The sequence below is a fragment of the Hirundo rustica genome, chromosome 15, assembly GCF_015227805.2.
Source record: "Hirundo rustica isolate bHirRus1 chromosome 15, bHirRus1.pri.v3, whole genome shotgun sequence".
NCBI classification, from domain to species: Eukaryota; Metazoa; Chordata; class Aves; order Passeriformes; family Hirundinidae; genus Hirundo; species Hirundo rustica.
In genome coordinates this window covers 774,251-789,483 of record NC_053464.1, presented here as the reverse complement: position 1 = coordinate 789,483, position 15,233 = coordinate 774,251, and the positions used below count along the sequence as shown (strand labels likewise).

Here is a 15,233-nt window from a genome sequence, read left to right as displayed (position 1 = left end):
CTTTCTTCTTTCTTGGCTGTTTTCCTTGGGGTTGAATGGCAGATTTTCTAGGGTTGAAGTTGTCATTGAGGTTTTCCTGGTCTTTAATTTTATGATGTTCATTAGCACAGTTCCTGTCAAAGAACAGCATGTTCCCTCCCTGGGCTTACTGTTTCCCTGGTTAATAACCCTTTGCTGCTTTGGCACTGCTGGAAAAAGATGCAGGAGCTTTGGGGACAAATCCTGGTATAACAGACAGACATCAGCATTGTCAGTCAGGTCTGAAAAGCAGCGTTAATTCAAAGGGAAATGACTGCAGAAGGCCCAGGGTACGTGTTGGGGAGCATTGGGTCCACCAGTCTCAAACCATAGCAGCGTCTGTGCGTTCCTCCAGCTGCTGAGAGGTGCTCTGAGCCCAGATGGTTGCTTTTCCTGTCAGGAATGGCCCATAGCAGCAGCTTCCTGCTCCTCCCTTCTCTCCCTGAGGTTCTGCTTTGAAGGTGTCCATTCCTGAGGCTCTGTGAGGGCTGGGCTGGGCAGTGCAGAGGACCTGCAGTGCCAGAGGTGGGTGTAGGAGGCACATGCTGTGCTTTGTCTGGGCTTGGCTGGGAGGTAGTCCTGGTTTCTGAGCAGCTGCTCTGCTCCTGAAGCCCCCACCATCTTCCTCAGTTGGGTTTTATCAGCTCTGAGGAACAAAACACGGGCTCCAAACTGAGGTTTGAAGTGAGCAGGGACAACCTTTGCCAGACCACAGTGCAGACCTGCTGCCTTGGGAGAGGTGGAGCAGGTGCTGGCATTGCACCCCAGATGCCCACGGCCTGTGGGTATTTCCTGGAGTTTGGGAGCCTTGGAACAGGGAGCTAGTTGTGTCCACTGGGTGGTTTCAGTCAATCTGAGTTTAATTCCACGGGAGATCAAAGTTGCTGTGTGAATTTGACAGTCAAGGGAAAGGAAGCAAGAGGCGCCAGCATGAAGTCCTAAGTCTTGGTAGGTCTTCAGCTTACGTACCCTGACCTTGCCATTTGTGGGTGTCCTTTCCACTGCCTGTGAAGGCACGGCTGGCCCAGAAACATTCCAGCCACTCTTCTCCAGAGCAGAGGGCTCAGCTCTGCAAAACCAAGATCAAGATGTCTGTCTGTAGAACCTCCAGGAACTCAGCTCTAGGCTGCAGTGGTCTGAGGACCTGCTGCCTTGTCACACCACAGTGGTGCTGAGGAGTTGAAAGCCCCTGCTCTGTGACAGCCTGGATGGAGTGGCAGTGAGGTGTGAAGAGTGCTGTGTCCTGGTGACCTGCCTCCTGTGGTGTACCCACCCCATGGCCGGTGTTTGGCGAGCACCAACGTGCAACATGTTCTGCTCTGGAGCGGGAAGAGAGAGCTGGAGACCATCCATGGAATAGCATCCATGCTGCTATTGTCAGTGTGGATGCTCCACCTCTTCTTTGCTCTTCAGGGCTGCAGGTTTTCCCCAAGGACAAACTCTCCTGTGGTTTATCTTTGCTCTCCAGTGTCAGAAACCACTTTTGAGACCTTCTGGCTCCCAGCAGCCAGCAGAGCACATGTTGCTGGGGTTGGTTGTGTCAGCTGGTGCAAAGTCTGACTCTGTGGGTTTGTCCCCATGGTTCTGTGTCGTGGTGTGTTGGTGGGCAGGTGTTGTCCTGTGTCAGAGACCGTGCACAGCCCTGGGCAGTCTCATGCTCTGGCCTGTGAAGCCCAAGTCCACGATACAAAGCAGGTGGTGAGAAGTCACCTGCCTGGCTCATATCTCCAGTGCTGGCTTTACCCAAGTTGTAGTCTTTGCTGCAGGATTCCTTGATGGAATTGAAAGTGTCTCCTGCATCGCTCCGTGCTCAGTCCAGAATGACACACAGCCTCTCATGTCTCTGTGCCCCAGCATTGCCCCTGCACCCCAGGGCATTTCAGGTGGGGCAGTTCTGCTGACGGGCAGTGCCTCACCTGGAGGGTGTCACGTCGCATGCCGCTGGTTCTCCTGCTGGGAGGTGACTCTTGCATGAAGAGTGTCTTGTGTCAGAATAAAGTGCCTTTCAGCAGCCTGGCTGGCACAGCTGCTCTTCATGGACTCAGAGGAAATGGGCCTGGAGGTGATTGAATGCTGCTGGTGCAGTGTGAGCAGCTGGCTTCTGAGGAGTTCAACTCCCTATGTGTGTTCAAACAGCAAAGGCCAATCCTCGCAGCCCTTGAGAATACGGGGATAATAAGAGTTTATGGGGAAACTGAGGCACAGAGGTTTTAGCTCACCTTAGGCAAGACCATGCTCCAGCCAGGTTCCCAGCTCTGGGAATGGCTTTGGCCTCTCCCTCTTGGCCTCTGCTGCAGTGCATCCCTCTTCCCAGTCATCAAAGCCAAGTTTTTGGGTTGCCCTTCCCTGGGTGCCTCTCACTCTCCCTCGCTGTGGTGCTGGAGTCCCTCATGCCCCAGGCGCCAAGGAGCTGTCCTCTCACTTGGCTGCAGAAATGGGCTCAGCATCCCAGAAATTCAGGCTTTCGTGTGGGAGCCAATAGTCACACAACCTCCGTGCAGAAACCATCATTATCGGCTGCCTGCTTTTTCTTGGTTTCTTTGAACTACAGCTCCCAGGATGCCTGAAGATATGCAGACATCCCGAAGACAGTGGTTTCCCATAAACTTTTGGGGTTTCATGCTTTGCAAGCAGGAATGTTTTTATTGCGTCGCAAATCCCTTCAAGTCCCTCAAACCTCCATGGCAACCGCGGGGGCCGGAGCCGGAGCCGGCGGCAGGGGAGGCACGCCAAGGGCTTTTCTCTCCTGCATTTTCCCCCTTCTTGCAAGAGGGACCTTTGTAACTCCCCGTCATGCTTTTTCAAGGGAAATTTTGCACTGGGAGGAAGTTTGAAGAAGCCATGGTTTGCCTGTAGGGATGTGTTTCCCATTCTCCTGGTCCCTATTATTTCAAGGGCCGCTGAGCAGAGCCCTGTGTCCCCGTGCGTATTGAAGTGCCTTGGGCAAGGTGGGGAAGGGTTTTCTCTGAACTGGGAAGAACTGGGACACAAGAAAGAGTGAAAGATGCAGATTCCTGCACCAGTGCAGTGAGCTCGGGAGACTGGGGTTTAATTCCTGACACGTTCACAAGTCCTGAGGGAAAACCAGAGAGGGAGTTTTTTGTTTATAGACAGATGTGGTTGTGGTCTCCACCTCTCAGCCCCCAGCCAGATCCACCCAGGGGCCAGGGCACAAGTTCCACAGGTGCCTGCCCAGATCTACATCTTCCTGCAGCCCATCCTGGGACAAGGAGGTGCTGGCAACAGAGTGGGCTCTGTGGTGAGGGCCCAGCTGTCCCTAATAATCACTTACTCTCTGTAGGAGAGGAGCCGCAGAGAGCAGAACAGTGCTGTGGTAACACAGTGGCATTTTATGGTCACGTTCTTCTGACCATTGAAGTACTTCAATGAGTTTTTCATGTTCGATGCTGGTGAACACCAGTGTTACATCTCATCATCAGACTTGTGGTATTTTGCCATTCTCCTTTTTCTCTTTGGTGCCCAAGATCCTCTGTAGTTTGGGATTTAATAGGTCTTAATTTCTTTGATAGGTCTTTACCAGTTTGAAGAACTTGACGAGTGAAACACAGAGGTCCTGGGTGCCCTTGGGGGTCACCAGCTACCCAGATCTTGCAGAGGCAGCAGAGCCACAGGTCAGGCTGTGTGTGCCATGGGATCAGGGAGTGGCTGGGGTTGGAAGGCACTTCTGGAGATCATCTTGCCCAACCCCTGCTAAAGCACACCATCACCTGCAGCAGGTTGCAAAGGATCCTGCCCAGGTGTGTTTTTAACATGTCTGGGGAAGGAGACTCCCCAGCCCCTCCGGGCGGCCTGTTCCAGTGCTCCGTCACCCAAAGGGACGTGTCCTGGTCCTGCTTTGTACTGTTCCTGAGCACTGAGGTCAGTGGCATTCGGAGGGGTCCATTTCTGGGCGGCTGTCCCGGCGCCTCTGGGGTCTGGGCTCGTTCTCTATCACCCTTCTCCCATCCTTCACCCTCCCTGCAGGCCTGTGCAAGTGCAGCTGGACGCGTGAGCACATCCGTGTGTCGCGGCACGGCCGGCCTCTGTCACCTGCCCGTCCCCGAGGCGGCGGTGTGCTCTGCTGGAGCAGATGGGTGCTGGCCAGGAGCTGAAGCCGTGGAGGCTCCGCGGCCGCCTGGCCTCAACCACATCACTGCTCTCCGCTCTTGGAAGGGCCCGGCCGCCCGGCAGCCCAGAATAACAAGCTTTTCCATTCCTGTGTGCAGCGTGGGACGCGGGGCCATGGAAAACAAGCGGCGGTTCCGGTGCCAGGGCTGCACAGACTAAACAATGGCGTGTCCCCCGGGGCGGCTGTCCCCCACGGGGAGGGCAGGCTGCAGGCACGCACCGTGGGGACGGCGTGGCGTGCTGCTGCCTCGCCGTGTGTGGGCTCGGCTGGCGGGAGGAGAGGGGCGTGAAGGTCCCAGGAGGGCTGAGCCCGCAGGAACCTCCTCACCCACCTCTGCTGATTGCGCACGAACAAAGAGATTGGTTGGATTTTGTCATTTCCTTTATTTTCCTCGGTATCTTTTTAATTAGGATAAAAGCTGTAATTGGTAGTAGGGGAATTCTGAAAACCTGGCTCCTGGCAAGACAGGAGCAAGTCTGCACGTTCCTCTGACTTGGCACGGGGACAATCTCACACAGCCCACTTGGAAGAGCCCAAGCACTCTGTCCTGCTGCTCAGGAAGGAGTGACAGATATCTTCATTACAAACAATCACGGAGGGAAATGATAAATGTCTTAAAAACAAGGAAAGTGATGGGGATTTTGCCCAAGGAAAGGAATTTTTGATCGTGTTATTTTGTAGATTTTATTTATTTGTTGTCTGTATATGGATGGATTTTGGGGTTTAAAGCAGACTGTTAATTTTGAGAGTGAAGCACACTGGCATGTGCAGGTCATGAAATGGTCCATGTCAATGATTTGGTTCATGGTTGTGAGTCAGAAAAAGACCTTTGCTTACACGCAATCACATGATCATGGGACGGTTTGTGTTGAAAAAGACCTTAAAGTTCATCTCGTTCCACCCCCTGCCATGGGCAGGGACATCTTGCACTCTCCCAGCCTGCTCCAAGCCCCGTCCAGCCTGGCCTTGGACACTGCCAGGGATCCAGGGGCAGCCACAGCTGCTCTGGGCACCCTGTGCCAGCCCCTGCCCACCCTGCCAGGGAACAATTCCTGCCCAATCTCCCATCCAGCCCTGCCCTCTGGCAGTGGAAGCCATTCCCTGTGTCCTGTCCCTCCAGCCCTTGTCCCCAGTCCCTCTGCAGCTCTCCTGGAGCCCCTTTAGGCCCTGCCAGGGGCTCTGAGCTCTCCCTGGAGCCTTCTCCTCTCCAGGTGAGCACCCCCAGCTCTCCCAGCCTGGCTCCAGAGCAGAGGGGCTCCAGCCCTCAGAGTATTTCTGTGGCGTCTTCTGGATTCACTGCAGCAGCTCCACGTCATTCCTGGGCTGGGACTCCAGGGCTGGAGGCAGCTCTGCAGGTGGGGTCTCATCTGAGGGGGCAGAGTCCCCCCTCCCCTGCTGCCCATGCTGGGGCTCAGCCCAGACTCCGGGGGTTCTGGGTGCTCACGGCCGGGGCATGGCCACCCCCAAATCTTCCTCTTCTTTTCAGCTGTTCTACAGCAGCAAATGGCGACAACATGATCTCAATGTGACAGTGGCACAGGTGTGCAGATCACAGCCTAAATATTGCTTAGAAATCTGGAGAGAGAGGAAACTTTCTGATTGTCTTTCATTGTCTTCAGGATCCCACCTCTTCCAAGGCCCTTTTCAGACCACGTTGGTACCCCTTGCTCTCGGCAGCACATCATGCTGCCTCCTTGCTGTGTCCACCCTTGGGATGCTTCCTGTGGGGATGGGTTTCCAGCTGGAAGTTGTCTGCTCAGGGGGGGAGGTGATACTGGTGCAGGTCCAGTCCCCCCAGTGGCACAGGCGTGCTGGGGTGCAGAATGACTCACCAGGCTGGGGCACGTGTGCCCAGCATCTCTGTCACAGCACAGATGTTGGTCAGAGAGGGGACAGTTGTTATTGTCAAAATGCAAATGAGTAAAATTATTGTTTTGAGAGAGAATTTTTAGGGGAAGGACATGCAAATTTACCTTCCATTCAGATTGTGCATTAGTATTAAAATGCAATGTTTGAAAGCCAAAACAAAGGGACATTTTAATTTGGGACTCATCAGATGGTTCCTTCTGCTTGGATTAACATCATATACTTTTCATCAAATGCTCTAAGTTTGACAAAACTCTGGTTTTCAAAGAAAACAAAAAGATGTTCTGAAAATGCCAGCCATTTCCAGGGATTCTGGCAGCTGTCCTCAAGTGGCTGGCCTGGTGCTGAGCACTGGACAGGCTGATGGCAATAGGCTTTATGGAGTCCTAATAGGATGTGTGGTTGGATTCCCTCCTGGATGCTGCTTTAATCTGGCTTCTAAATAGCATAGAAAAGATTGGGTATTAAGGAAAATTTCTTCACTGGGAAAAATAGGAGGGTGTTCAGGCATTGGAAAAGGCTGCCCCAGGGCAGTGGTGGAGTCACTGTCCCCAGAAGGATTTAAAAATTGTGTGGATGTGTCACCTGGTTCAGTGGTTGCCTTGGCAGTGCTGGGGGAATGGTCGGATTTGATGATCTGAGAGGACTTTTCTAACCCTAACAATTCCATGAAAAGCTGGGCCAGGGTTCTGCTCTGAGGCACAGGACCCCCCAGGTCTGGTGGGACCCAGAGCTCACCTGGAGGGTGCGGACAGCCCTCACCATCGGGGAGCAAGCAAGGGGTGCAGGGTCAGGAGCTGCCTGCAGATGACTGATGGAGGCTGTGCTGAAGGGGAGGATTGTGTTTCTCTCCTTGGCTTTCCATATAAACACCCTCCAAATAAAACTCGCCTTTGCACGGCACTTGGAAGCAGCTGTGCTGCTTATTTAAACACACCGTGAGGTATCTCCGTCCTGCTCCCCCTGCTTCCCTTCTCCTTCTTCCTTGGAACATCGACCTGCCTCGTGTTGCAGACCAGAAATAGAGACTGGCCACTGACTTGCTAATTGTAATGCAGCCTGATAATGCCAGCTATAATTAGATCAAGGTATCCAAGTGCTTTTGCTGGCAGATGTTCCTGTGACCCTGTTATCATACTTTAAATAGAGGATCCCTTCTGCTCTGCCTGGCTTCTGGCTGCAGAGCCAGGTCCTGCAGAGTCCAGCTTGGTCCTTCCCAGGGAAGCCAGCCAAGCATCAGTCCTGGTGCCTGCATCTGCTTGGCTTGTGAAGAGCCAGGCTCAGCACAGCAGCGCTCACTGACAGGCTTTAAGCACAGATTATGCCCCCCAATATCTGGCAGATGTCTGTGACCACTGACACTTCTGTTGTTACAAAAGTCCCCAGTGACCACAGCTGTGTTGGGCCAATGAAAGGGGCTACCCTGGGCTGTGATTTTTTGGGGGGGTTGCGCTCTGACCCATCTTTCCTTAACTGTTTTAGGGTAATCAAAGCAATGGCTGATGTTGACCTGAGCTGTGGCAGGGGGAGGAATGGTTCGGGGTCTCAGGATCAACTTGTCTAGAGCTGTAGCCTCGTATCCCAAGGCTGTCAGATGTCTCTCCTTCTTCCCTTTTGATGAGTCCTCTACCTTCTTTCTTTACCATCTCTTGCAAGTCCTGTCACTCTTTCCCCATCTGCAGCATCCCCAGGGTCCATCTCCCTGGCCTTGGGAAGTCTCGGGCTGCTGCCCAGCTGTCCTGCCCTTGAGCACCCTCATCACTGGGCAGAGCTGGCATCCCCAGCTCGGCTGGGTTCCACCAGGCAGGCTGGTTTGGGTGTGAAGCTGTGTCCTCAGCAGGTGGGTGAGCCAGGGCCCTCACAGAGCTCACACCCTCAGCACTGCCTGAGCCTTTGGCTCCTTCTCTGCAGCATCACCCAACCTTGGCACATTACGCAGATCCCCAGCCCTCTGGGATAACTCATGGAAAAGTTTTTGGGTGGATATGCCTGAATTCATCACTTGCTCTCAGTGTGGCTGCCCACAGCTGCTCTGACATCCTGTCTGGTCTGTCCTGAGCTCGTCAGGGAGGGAACTGAGACCCCCTTGAACATCAGTGTGCCCTGGGGTTGGGGGGGAGGTTTCCTAATGTCATATCCTGCAGGCAGGCCTGGGGGGCTGTCGCAGCAGCAGAGCTCACCAGCTAATCATGGCTGAGTCAGCCTGAGAATTGGGACACTCAACTCCCAGAGGAAAACCAGGGACTCAGAGAAACTGCATAAGCCAGTGCCCCATCCTTTGGGTAGAAGCCAAACCTCCTGAGATGTTCTGCTGCCTTGCTAGCCCAGCTGAGCTCCTGAGCTGTTCCATGAGAAAGGCACCCCACTGCTGTGTTCTGGCAGGACATCATCCTAGATTCCCATTTCATAGAATCCTAGAAATCATGGAATGGTGTGAGTTGGAAGGGGCCTTCATGATAACCTTGTTCCATCGCTCTACCATGGGCAGGGACACCTTCCACTGTCCCAGGTTGCTCCAAGCCCCATCCAACCTAGCCTTGGACACTTCCAGGGATCCAGGGACAGCCACAGCTCCTCTGGGCACCCTGTGCCAGGGTCTCATCACACTATATAGGCAAAGAATTTCTTCCAAACTTCTAATCTAAATCTCCCCTTTTTTACTTTAAAACTGTTTCTCCTTGTCCTATCACTATAAAAAGCACCCAAGTAAAAGAGCATGCTGCCTCTTTTTCAGTCCTGGGCAGTACCTGGGGAGTGGAGGTGAGCGGGGGTTGAGCCTCCAGAGGTGCAGCACAAGGGCAGCGTCCCATACAGACAAGGGAGTTCATCAGCAAACCCCCTGGAAAACCCCTGGGTGGTTCTGGCAGGCAGCACTGGCCATGTGCAATCAGCATCTGTCCCCAGGGTAAGGAAACACATGAGGGGTCCTCAGGCAGGGCCCGCAGTGCTTCCCAGCTCACCTGGAGCTGAGGTTTGGGCTTGGGAAATCCCTGTGGGCAGTGTCCTGTGTCGGTTCCCAGAACAGTGAAGGAAAAGCTCAGTCCGTGGTTTGCGTGCCCCAGCCATGGGCACTGGTCACACATTTGGGAGGCTGAGTCAGAGGAATGTCAGCAGAGTGGGATATGTGTCTCTCTGCAGCTCACCAGGTTGCCTGCATGGTTGCCCATGAGTCCATGAAGGTTGGAGACCCGTGGCCCAAAGCACTTTCCTGAATGCTGAAGGCAGGGGCAGGACAGCCTGGTAGCATGGGGGCTCTTGGGGCTTCCTCCTCCAAAGCTCACCCGAGGAGGTTTTGGTGGGACTCAGAGTAGTTTTCAGCATCCCTGCCTCTACTTTCTCCCCTTCTCAATGGGAGCAGGTAGTGAGGCAGGGTCATGCAGGGCGACAGGGACTCAAGCCGGCCGGGTTTGGTGACATGTCATTGCATCAGGAGTGTCACAGCAAACCCAAAGCAAGTGGAGGTGAGGCTTCACTGCCTTCTGCCTGGCAGTTCCTCCACAGCTGAGCCTGGTACTCCTCAGCTGAGCCCCGTTCTCCTGGGCTGAGCCCCGTGTCCGAGCCCGGTCCCCCATCTGAGCCCTCGCAGGCTCCTGGTTATGTAAAACCACAGCAAGCGCAACCAGGAGATTCTTCAGTGTCGGAATCTGAGTCACATGGGGCTGTTTTATTTCCCCCTCTGCTAATCTTGTTTCTATAGAAACAAGATTGGGAGGAAAAAAAAAATAAAAGAAAAAAAAAAAGAGCCAAGCACAGAGCAAGCGAGAAACCTGAGGTGATGGGTGAGGGAAGCGGAGGTGGCAGCTGAGGAGGTCAGGCGGCGCGGATGGGAGCGGAGGACCCCATTCAGGATGGGAGCGTGCACAGAGGGGACAGCGACTCTCCCGAAGAGGCACGCTGGGATGAGCTGCTGCTCTGGCAGTGGGTGAGCCGAGCACCGGGAGCGAAGGGAGCAGAGGCTGTGCAGGTGAGTGAGCATCGCTCGCGTGGCTGGTGGGCAGCTGTGCCTGTCCCTGCGGGGCACAGCTGGGCATGGCTCACTGGGGTCCTGGCCCTGGCTGCTGCTTTGGAGACATTCTCGTGACTGGGACTGTGGTCAGCGGGAAGCGAGCCACCGGCTAGCGAGGCTCACCGGAGCGCTGTGCTCAGCCAGCGCTTGCCTGGAGGCTGACTGCGTGTTCGTGGCCATGAATCTGTCCTTTCCAAACCCTCTCTCTCCCCCAAAAGATTGCTCCCCGCTTGGGAAGAACCTTTCCAGCTTTGGTTATTTTCCCTCTATTTTAGCCTGACTGTACCTGTGCAGATAAGCCGCTGACGGCAGCCAAAGCCTGCAGCTGCGGGGAGTGCAGGGCTGTGCACTCCCAGCACTGCTCACCCTGCCTCAGCCGCCTTCCCCAGACCGGCTGCAGCCGGGGTGCCGGTGGGGCTGAGCCCGGCTCAAAGCTGTTTGCACAAGGGCTGCTCCCCAAGGAGGGAGGACCAGCTCAAACACTGCTTCTTTGCCTGGGCTGCCTGCAGCCTGTGGCTCACCCCAGGGTCGATGCCTGTGCTGACGGAAGAAGCTGGGAGCTGCCTTTCCACATCTGGGTTAGTTCAGAGCCACAGGCACGTGCTGGCTCCTGAGTCTCAGGCTAAGGAGTGTGCAACAAGTGGGAGCTTTTCCTGCCTGGACGTGGTATCTTGTAGGATGGGTGGCTGGTGCACGTGTGGTGGTGAGGGCTTTGGCTGGGTGCGTTGGTGGCACGGAGGTGTTGCTGGTGCTGGTCATCCTGTGCTGCTGCCTGGGCTGGTACTCCGGTGCCCTCGGTCATCCCTCACCCGTGGCTCAGTGCAGAGGCGCCTGCATGGCTCCTGGTGTCCCTGGCCGTGGCAGAGTGGTGCCCTGCCAGCAGGGGCTGAGGCACCCGGGCTCCTGCGGGCACACGCTCACCCCGGCGGCTAGAAACTGCTCAAAGGCTTTTAGCGGATCACTACGGGGGAGGGAGGGATGCGGAGCCGAGGGATCAGGATTTTGCTTGTCATCACTTCCCAGTTGTGGTGTGGGGAATGCGGTGGTGATTGCAAACCCCCGGCCGGATTCACGCCTGTGTGTGGCGGGTGAAGCCGGAAGGATGAATCCAGTGCCCATGTATTTCTGTTCTTAGCTTTGGGAAATGTCACTGCTCATCCGCCTGCCTGGCCAGCGAGGGGGCGGAGGGCGACGCTTCAGCCCCTTGTCCTCATCCCAGGGCAGCTGAGGGATTTGTGTGCTGGGGTGCCGAGTCCGGTGCCGGCTCAGGCAGGATGGGCACAGCTGCCAGCCCACCACGTCCGGGCTCTGCCTGCCTTCCCGCTGCCTCGGCAGGCTGGGGGCTTTGACAGTCACCCCTGTGGGGTTGGACTCCCAGAAAACCTGTGGGGTGAAGGAACGGGTGCAGACTCGTGTCACACAGAGCGTCGGGGCAGCGGGAGCTGTGCCCTGTGCTTAGCTGGACTCTTCCCTCTTGGCCAGGCTGGGGTCCAAGTGCTGCTCTGGGCACTCTGCTCATCCTGGTTGGACACTCCCGAGCTCTCGGCACACACCAGGCTGGGGACAGCTCTGTCTCCCTTTAGCAGCAGCCTCCGCCTCTGCCTGTCCCATCCTGCTCTGTTCAGGGTGCTGGGTGCCATGGCTGATGCCAGGGGAGAGTTTGCCATGCCAGACCCTGACGGTCCCCGTGCCTGGAGCAGTGGGCTTAGCGGGGATATCACATGGAGGCTGTGCCACAGTGGTGGTCCTGCCCTCTGGGAATGCCAGGGCTTTGGAGGGAAAAGCTGAGGATGGATATTGCTGCAAGAGCCTTCAGCACTGGTAATTATTTCTGGGAAAAGATGCCGTGTTCTGACTTAAATGCTGACATGGGACTCTGAACACGTGTAATCTGGCTGACAGATGGCAAGTCATAGAGGTGTGATTTATGATACAGCACAGTAGCTGAACAACCTTCTCTGGTTGTCAGGAGACAATTCCTCCCGGTGCTGCGGTTGACATTCCAATTGATGGCTTTTCCCACGTGTCCCTTGTGTGTGGGGTCTGCCTTGGCAGGTGCCAGCCCTGCCTGCTCCGGTGCTGAGCAGCTGCAGAGATGCTGCCTCTGATGGAGGGCTGGGCAGGTGAGCCTGGACCTGGATGGGATGGACCTGGAGCAGTGCCGTGCAGTGCCAGGGCTTGGGGAGTAGTGCTGGCCTTGTCCCCACCCCATGGCTGGGATGAAGCTGCCTCATGAGGACAGTGGCACCTGGGGCTGCCTGTCACCCAGACTAGCACCTGTGGGGCTGAGTTTGTGGTCCTGATGGGGGAAGGCACCGAAATCTTGCCCATCAGATAAGTGCACAAGGGGAAGGATGTGATAGCCTCAGGGAGTTTGTCTTACCAGCATGCCCTCTCCGTGCCTCAGTTTCCCTGCTTCTACTTTAAAATTCCTAACGCTGATCCTTCTTAAGGTGCGTGGACATCTATTATTGTTTGGAAAGCACTTAGCAAGTGACAGTGTGGTCTCGACAGCATCCCCTTCCCTGTGAGGAGGCTCAGCGCCGCTGCCACCCACAGAGCCCAGACCGGCACAGTACCCATACCTGTGGGAGCTCCTGGCCCTGGGAGCACTCTGAGCCCAGGGGACCGGAGCAGCTCTGCTCAGCAGCTTGGAGGAGCTGTCCCACCAGCAGGGCCCTGCTGGAGTGAGGGGCAGCAGGCCGGCTGCGCTCACCGGAGCAGCCACGGCAGAGCAGGGATGATTCATTCGCCCTTCTGCAGCACGGTTTATGGAAAGCAGCTCTGTGTAAATCTCCAGATGATCTGTAATGTGCTCCTGGCTTCTAATTAGTGATGCTTCTGCTGAAGCTTTGGGGTCTGGCAGAGGTGAGGTAGGCTGGTTCATGGCTGGATGAGTTGCTGGCAGCTCTCAGGGGGGAGGTGTAGGGCTGTCAGAGCTGTCACGGCCGTTCCTTTACCTGGGCTGTAGCAGCTGGAGGTGGTGGCTGGCAAGTCTTGGGGGATGAAATTGGCACCCCAAGATTTTTGGTCAACTTCTGAGTCATACATGGACTGGCTTGTCTGCCTTGGGCTGCAGAGCATCCATCCCCTGTGTCCCTGTGCCTTCCCCTTGACTAGGGACTCACAGCAAGGCCACATTTTCCTAAGCATCCAGGAGGCTCTCTAGCCCCACCAGCCCACCCTGCCCCCAGGACTAACTCTCCTTCATCCCTAACCCTGATGACATGTGGCACATCGCCTTGTTTTTGCTCACCAGCTCTTCTTGACAGATGCTGTTGGCTTTATCCAATTTGAAGGGTGCGGTGGCTGCTCCTGCCGTGTTTGGGCAGGTGGATACATCCAGGTAAAGCTCCTGGGTGTGTAATTGTCCCCATGGTGGTCATTGCAAGGACCACGTGCCGGCACCGCAGAGGCACTTGTCACAGGGGCTGCTGCCTTCCTGCATCTGTGCAGGGCATCTAGGATTTCCCAGCCCCTCATCCCTGCTGGGGACCAGTTTGGGAGGGGGGGGCTGTAATGGTGCAGGGAGTGTGGTGGAGTTGGGGTCAGCACGGCAGACAGGGCAGGATTCTCCAGGAGTCCCCAGATCTCAGGAGATAAACATCCCCAGCATTCTTTCAGCTGGGGCTGGAGCCCTCGTCCCTGCAGGGTGGCAGGAGCTCCTCCTGGACAGGTGGGAAGGAGCAGGAACAGCCAAATGCCACTGAGAAGGTGCTATAGGAAACCAGCAGCACCTGTTCCCACTGCCCAGCCCCATTCCTGGATCAGCCCTGCTCATCCTGGGGTCCACACCATGCCTGCAGAGCAATGGCTGTCAGTGCCCACCTCTCACCCCTCCCTAAATGGGATCTTCTCCATTCCAGCTGAGTAACGACAGATCAAAGGAGAGCCAGGTGGTGGGGATGGTGTTGGTGCAGGGCTCTGCTCTGTGCGCACCAGGGTCCCTCCTCTTCATCACCTCTTCCTCCGGCTGTGAGCGGGGGAAAGCTGGGGTTTGGGTTTCTTGTTCTTTTAAGGCAAACCTCATCCTTTACATCAAAGTAGGATTTTTTTCTCAAGAATGTAAAGAATGACCCTGGAAGGTCTGAATCGCTTTTTGCCGGGTGGGGACTGGAGAGACAAGAGCTCTTTCCAGAAAGCTGTCTCCACCCCATCCCCAGCAACAGCAATTCATAAGCTGAAAAATAAATCAATAACCAGTTAATGAATTGAAGATGTCTGTGTTTAAAATGTATCACGGAAAAAACTGTTAGCTGGTCAGGGCTGGCCTAATTAGTGTGAGGAAAGACAGGGAGCTCTCAGTTCTGAGAAACAGCTTGTCTTTTTCTCTTTCTTTGGAGGTATTGGAGGAGAGGAGAGGAGAGGAGAGGAGAGGAGAGGAGAGGAGAGGAGAGGAGAGGAGATGAGAGGAGAGGAGAGGAGAGGAGAGGCAGAGGAGAGGAGAGGAGAGGAGAGGAGCGGAGAGGAGAGGAGAGGAGAGGAGAGGAGAGGAGAGGAGAGGAGAGGAGAGGAGAGGATTTGCTTTAGCAATGTATGTAGATTCAGAGTTCTCCCAACTCTGTCCCTTGATCCCTAGGACCTCTGTCACATCACTCCTGTCCCCTCCCCTGCCCAGCCTGGGCTGGCTGAGCGGTGGGAGCAGGTTGTGCTGACACGTTAAAGGGCGGGAGGCAGTGGCCGTGACTGTGTGTGGCAGGGCTGGCACACGGCCCCAGTGCCTGGACCTGTGCCCAAGTCTGGGTGTCCCAGCTCCCCAGGCTTGTCCTCCCTTGCTCCTGTGCTGGCAGCAGGGATGGGCTGTGGCTCAGCCCCAGGCTGGGGGTGCCACCGTCAGCACAGGGGGCTCTGGGGGCTCCGTGTACCAGGGGGAGGCAGAGGGCTGAGGGTCTCTGTGGGGCAGGCACCTCTAGCCAGTCTCAGCTGTGTGCCACTGGGCTTGGAGACAGGGCAGGTGTGCCCTGTGCCAGCAGCTCTCCCCTGGACAGGGCTGGGATGGATGGGAATGTGCAGCACGTGCCCGGAGCCTGCGGATGTGCTTTTCCTGGGGGCTGGGAGCAGCCCTGGAACACCCCACCTGTTGGGAAGTGGTTTTGTCAACACAGAAAGGTGCTTCAGTTGAATCCATTTGCTCCCACACATTTGTTTCCTCCTCCAAAAGCCCTCCAATGTGGGCTGATTTCCATGGCAGTGCTCCTCAGGGAAGCTGCTCGG

General features: G+C 55.8%; 1 protein-coding gene across 10 annotated transcripts in view; it reads left to right on the top strand.

The window, feature by feature from the left end:
- The window catches only part of LOC120759782 (ankyrin repeat and fibronectin type-III domain-containing protein 1-like), a 243,601-nt gene that overhangs the window by 192,154 nt on the left and 36,214 nt on the right, over positions 1 to 15,233 (top strand). Inside the window, exon 1 of one of the 10 annotated variants that reach the window (XM_040079401.2) lies at positions 9,771 to 9,977. The exons of the other annotated variants lie outside the window; for them this stretch is intronic. The gene's annotated coding sequence lies outside the window, so the exon portion shown is untranslated. Of the gene's footprint in view, positions 1 to 9,770; positions 9,978 to 15,233 lie in introns of those variants that run through there. 10 annotated transcript variants of the gene reach the window in all.